Raw genomic sequence first — 6,111 nt, 5'->3', positions numbered from 1 at the left:
GGGCAAAGAGGTTCTAGAACTTTCCGCACGTTTGCACCAGTGATGACGGATCTCATTGGAGGCTTGGAACCCGAGTGCCCAGGGTGGGCAGGGGAGGTGGAGGCCTGCCCGGCCGCTGGCTCTGGAACTGTGGTTGTCATGGGTTGTAACTAATGGATGAAACGTGATGGGCCTGCGCTGGGCACTGAGGGGGAGAGTGAACAAAGCGGTCCTGACAAGGATTCCCCCACGTCTCGCATCTTAGACAGAGACGAGCTGGGGGCATCCAGGCAGAAGGTGTAGACAGAGGGGGCATGGGGGCCAGTGAGGAGGCCTGAGCAGGGACTAGGGTGTGGCTGGCGCAGAAGCAGGGAGCATGCCCCCAGGTTTCTGGCTTGCACAAACCGGGAAGAGTGGAATGGGGGAGAGGGGGGACTCAGGAGCCCCAGTCCTTTCCAAGCTGTTGTTGATATCAGTGTCATCGGGGTGCTGAGGAGGTGAGACGCACCGTGTTCGATGCTTGATGTAAAAGCATTATGCCAGCGCTCCGAGAACCTACCAGCCAGGAGAGAGAACCCCTGTTAGAAGGCCTGCCCTGCTCTCTGCGCGAGTCACATGTTACATGAGTCGTGGGTCCCCACTCACCTTGGCATACATCATCCAGACTGAGAGTTCAGGCCCTTGTGATGGAGGGTCCTTGCTCAATCAATCAGTCAGTCAATCAGTGTGCCCTGCCGCCCTCGACTGGGTGCTGGACAGCCAGAGTTCCAGTGAGGCAGGAAGATGCACCAACAGATGCAGTGACAGTGGGGCTCTGTGTCATCATCACACGTGGCAGGAACCGAGGGAAAGGGCTTGAGTCAGCCTGGGGCAACCAGAGGAGACTCTTTGGAGGGAGCTTTGACAAGAATCCTCAAATAGCCGTGAAATGTGGGGGAGCAGGGCGATTCGGATGAAGAGAGGGATGCGTTCATCCCTCTCTGAAACTCTCTTCCCCATACGACAAAGCTGCAGTCATCAAAACAGCATGGTAGTGGCACAAAAACAGACATGAATCAATGGAACAGAATACAGAGCCTAGAGATACACCCACACACCTACTGTCAATTAATCTTTGACAAAAGAGGCAGGAATATACAGTGGAAAAAGGTCTCTTCAGCAAGTGGTGTTGGGAAAGTTGGACAGCCTCATGTAAATCAATGAAGTTAGAACACTCCCTCACACCATACACAAAAATAAACTCAACATGGCTCAAAGACTTAAATATAAGACATGAAACCATAAAACTCCTAAAAGAGAACAGAGGCAATACATTCCCTGACATAAATCGTACCGATGTTTTCTTAGGTCAGTCTCCCAAGGCAACAGAAATAAAAGCAAAAATAAACAAATGGGACCTAAGCAAACTTACAAGCTTTTGTACAGCAAAGGAAACCATAAACAAAATGAAAAGGCAACCTACAGACTGGGAGAAAATATTTGCAAATGATGCAGCCAACGAGGGCTTAATTTCCAAAATATACAAATAGCTCATACAAGTCAACAACAAAAAAACAGACAACCCAATCAAAAAATGGGCAGAAGACCTAAATAGACCTTTCTCCAAAGAAGACATACAGACGGTGAACAGGCACATGAAAAGATGCTCAACATCGCTAATTATTAGAGAAATGCAAATCAAAACTACAATGAGGTACCACCTCACACCGGTAAGAATGGCCATCATCAAAACGTCTACAAATTACAAATGCTGGAGAGGGTGTGGAGAAAAGGGAACCCTCCTACACTGTCAGTGGGAATGAAAATTGGTACAGCCACTATGGAAAACAGTATGGAGGTTCCTCAAAAAACTAAAAATAGGGTTGCCATGTGATCCAGCAATCCCACTCCTAGGTGTGTATCTGAACGAAACTATAATTCAAAAAGATACATGCACCCAAATGTTCGTAGCAGCACTATTCACAATAGCTAAGACATGGAAACAACCTAAATGTCCATTGACAGATGAATGGATAAAGAAGATGTGGTATATATATAATGAAATATTACTCGGCCATAAAAAGGAATGAAATAATGCCATTTGCAGCAACAAGGATGGACCTAGAGATTTTCACACTAAGTGAAGTAAGCCAGACAGAGGAAGACAAATACCGTATGATATCACTTATATGTGGAATCTAAAATATGACACAAATGAATACGAAATGTTCTACGAAACAGAAACAGACTCACAGATATAGAGAACAGACTTGTGGTTGCCAAGGGGGAGGAGGGTGGGGAGGGATGGTTTGGGAGTTTGAGATTAGCAGATGCAAACTATTATATATAGAACGGAAAACAACAAGGTCCTACTGTATAGCATAGGAAACTATATTCAATATCCTGTGATAAACCATAATGAAACAGAATATGAAAAGAATGTATATATATGTATAACTAAATCACTTTGCAGTACAGCAGAAATTAAACAACATTTTAAATCAACCATACTTCAATAAAGTAAATATAAAAAATAAAAAAGTGAAAGTCTCTTCCCACAGACTATTATTAGAGTGGATAAATGAGGCAACTTTTCAGCCAGGTGAGAAACATGAACACCACAAGTGAGGGGCAGATGGGTGCCCAGAGAAAGGATCACTTATGCACAGGAATGCGTAACCTGTGTCTGTATTTGAGGAGCTTCACACAAACCCGAAATAAGGAACATTCTATCAACAGGGGGAGAAAAGGACAGTATTCTTCAGAAATATTAGTGCCATAAAAGGCTGATCTGTGGAAATCTTCCAGACGTGACAACTAAACACAATGCCTGATGCGAGGCTGGCTCCAGTAGGGCGGAGGGAAATTTTTTTTAATATTTATTTAATTTACTTATTTAGCCTGTGCCGGGTCCTAGTTGCAGCATGCGGACTCTTAGTTGCGGCATGCATGCGGGATCTTAGTTCCCCGACCAGGGATCAAACCCGGGCCCCCTGCATTGGGACCATGGAGTCTTACCCACTGGACCAGCAGGGAAGTCCCTGGGCAGAGGGAAATTATTAGGTCAATTGACAAAACTGAAATTCAGATGTAGTCGGAATAAACGCATTGCATCAACATTAAGTTTACTGGAATCAGTAGCTGTTCTCTGGTTATGTAAAAGAATGTTCTTCTTTGAAAATTCACGCTGAAGTATTTAGGGGCTACTATAGACTAAATATCTGTGTACCCTAAAAATTTGTATATGGAAACATAATCCCCAATGTGATGGTATTAGGAGGTGGGGCCCTTGGGAGGTGATTAGATCATGAGGGCGGAGCCCCCATGAATAGGATTAGTGCCCTGGTTAAAGAGACCCCAGAGACCTCCGTCGCCCCTTCTGCCCTGTGAGGACACAGCGAGAACCAGGAAGCAATCCTCACCAGACCCCAAATCTGCTGGCACCTCGATCTTGGACTTCAGTCTCCAGAACTGTGAGAAATACATTTCTGTTACTTATAAGCCCCCAGTCCGTGACCTTTTTGTTAGAGCCGCACCAGTGGACGATGACAGGGGTAAAGTGCCACGATGTATGCAGCTCACTCTCAAGTACTTCAGAAAAGTATATTTTCTGTCTATAAAACAGGGACAGGGAGAGACAGCAAACGAGCAAGCAAGGGGGGCAAACCGTTAATAGCTGAATCTGGGGAAAGGCATGCAGTTTGGTTTTTTTTTTTTTTACTATACTTATTCTTGCAATTATTCTGTAAACCTGAATGATTTTCACATAAAGAGTACAAAAAATGAAACTAAGAAAATAAAAAGCAGTGTGTTCAGCGGAGAGGTCAGAGAGGAAGAGGGGAGGCTGCAGGGGGCATTCCTGGCAGCAGGAACAGCCAAGGTGAAGGCGCGAAGGACACGCCATCCAGGAGGGCAGCCGGGCAGAGCGTCCCCGCGTCCCTTGCTCCTGGCGCTTCTCTGCCATTTCGACAGCACGTGGGGTGAGGTCTGGGCCACCGCAGCACCTAAGCGTCTTAGCCTGGAGGAGGGAGAGCTGGGGGAGGTGAGGGGTGGTGGGTGCATGCAGCTCGGGTCAGCGGTGGGGCTGTGGTTCACCCACTAATCTTCCTATTCCAAGTTTTCCCCTAGACAAAGAGATCCTGGAGGAACCATCTCTAGAACACATCACCCCGAGCTGAGCAGTTCAGGGGTGGGCTAGTGGGTGCTGTGGGCACCATCCGCCCCCCCCACACACACACACACAAGCAGTTTCCCAGCTGCTAGGAGCGTCGGTGGCTGAAGAGAGATGTCACCTATCCGTCGCGGAGGCTGCCGCGTCCAGGCCCAGCACCTGTGACCAACGGGGGACAGGGGTGAAGTTCCAGAGCTCCCCATGGGATCTACGGAGACTTTGTCATCTCTGCTCAGAGCCCTGCATCCTTCGCCGCCTGGCCGGTGGTGACCACAAGGGCCGTACCCACTCATTTTCCTATCTCAGCCTCTGTCTCGCAGTCTGTTTCGTGGAGACCTAGCCTCTGACGCAAAGCATGAGTCGTATTTTGAAAGATTTAAGAAACAAACAAAAGAAGTAACACCAGTTGAAAGTGTAACGTAAATAGGAAGAACTAAGCCCCGATACTGGTCCTATCAGGAGATGTAAACGGGCCAGACTCAGCGTGATCCCGGAGTGGGTCACAGGGCAAATCCCGACCCTGAGCTGTGAACCAGCATCAAACCCGAGAGTGAGAAGGTCACACAGAGTCTCCTCCGCCCGCACACCTGCCCCGTTTACCTGCGCCCTAGAAACTCCAGCCTGTAGGGACACAGAGCAAGTTAGCGGTTGCCAGGGCCCAGGTGGAAGAACAGCCTGAATACAGAGCAGCCCCAGGGTTTTGGGCAGAGATGAAACTTGTGTATGTTGATTGCAGCGGTGACTAGTTTACCTGCGTCAGTGCTGGTAAACCCGGAAAAGGGTAGATTTTCCTGTCTGTTCCGTCTCAACAAAGCGGACCATGGATCGCATTGGTGACATGCAGTATACACGCTTCTTTATCGACTCATTAAATCGTGAGATAATGATTTAAGTGTAGGTAAAGTTACATTTTATTTCTTCAGGAGATGCGGTATGAAGTTTGTTTTTTCTCAGCTTGAAGAGGAACACTACAATGCGAGGAGGTCTTTGACAAGAGAACGAGCACGTTGTTTTGGACATTCAGCTGGTTTAAAGTTTTGGGCTTCCCTGGTGGCGCAGTGGTTGAGAATCCGCCTGCCAATGCAGGGGACACGGGTTCGTGCCCCGGTCCGGGAGGATCCCACATGCCACGGAGCAACTAGGCCCGTGAGCCACAACTACTGAACCTGCGCGTCTGGAGCCTGTGCTCCGCGTCTGGAGCCTGTGCTCCGCAACGGGAGAGGCCGCGACAGTGAGAGGCCCGCGCACCGCGATGAGGTGTGGCCCCCGCTCGCCGTAACTGCAGAAAGCCCTCGCAGAGAAACGAAGACCCAACACAGCCAAAAATAAATAAATAAATAAATAAATTTATAAAAAACCAAAGTTTTGTTTCGTTTTGTCTTGCAAGGTCCCTAAGGTTGACCATCCCCCACTGGTGGACGTGCACTGTTTGCCAGCACTGCAGTCACCAAGGGTCTAAAGACGGAACCTCTTAAGATTTCTAATCTGCACTGGTTTCCTCCTTCTGCTGAGGCAAATCACCACAAATCCAGTAACTAAAACAACACACCTTCGTTATCTGGGGGGGCCGAAATCACGGTGTCAGCAGGGCCTCGCTCTCTCCCGAGGCCCCAAGAGGAGACTGTGGGTCCTTTCAGGGTTGCATCCCTCCCTCTGCAAGCTGGAGCACAGCGGGTGGCTTTGGTGTCACACAATTTCCTCGGCCTCCCTCTTAGAAGGATGTGTGGTGATATTGGACCCACCAGGGAATCCAAGATAACCTTCGTATCTCAAAATCCTGGACCTCGTCTGCAGAGCCCCTGTGCCATCCAAAGTGCCAGGTCCACAGGTTTTAGGGGTTAGGACCCGGACGTCTTTGGGGCTGGTATTCAGCTGCCCCCTCAGTCCACCCTGCTGGATGCAGGGTATCCTGCTTCTAGGACGGACTCCCGAATCATCGGGGCTGTGAGTCTGCGTTGACCTGCTCCTGGCGTTCATCACAG

The sequence above is a fragment of the Eschrichtius robustus genome, chromosome 2 (assembly GCF_028021215.1).
Source record: "Eschrichtius robustus isolate mEscRob2 chromosome 2, mEscRob2.pri, whole genome shotgun sequence".
Lineage (NCBI taxonomy): Eukaryota > Metazoa > Chordata > Mammalia > Artiodactyla > Eschrichtiidae > Eschrichtius > Eschrichtius robustus.
The sequence above is the reverse complement of the archived record's forward strand: the minus strand, read 5'-3'. Positions refer to the sequence as shown.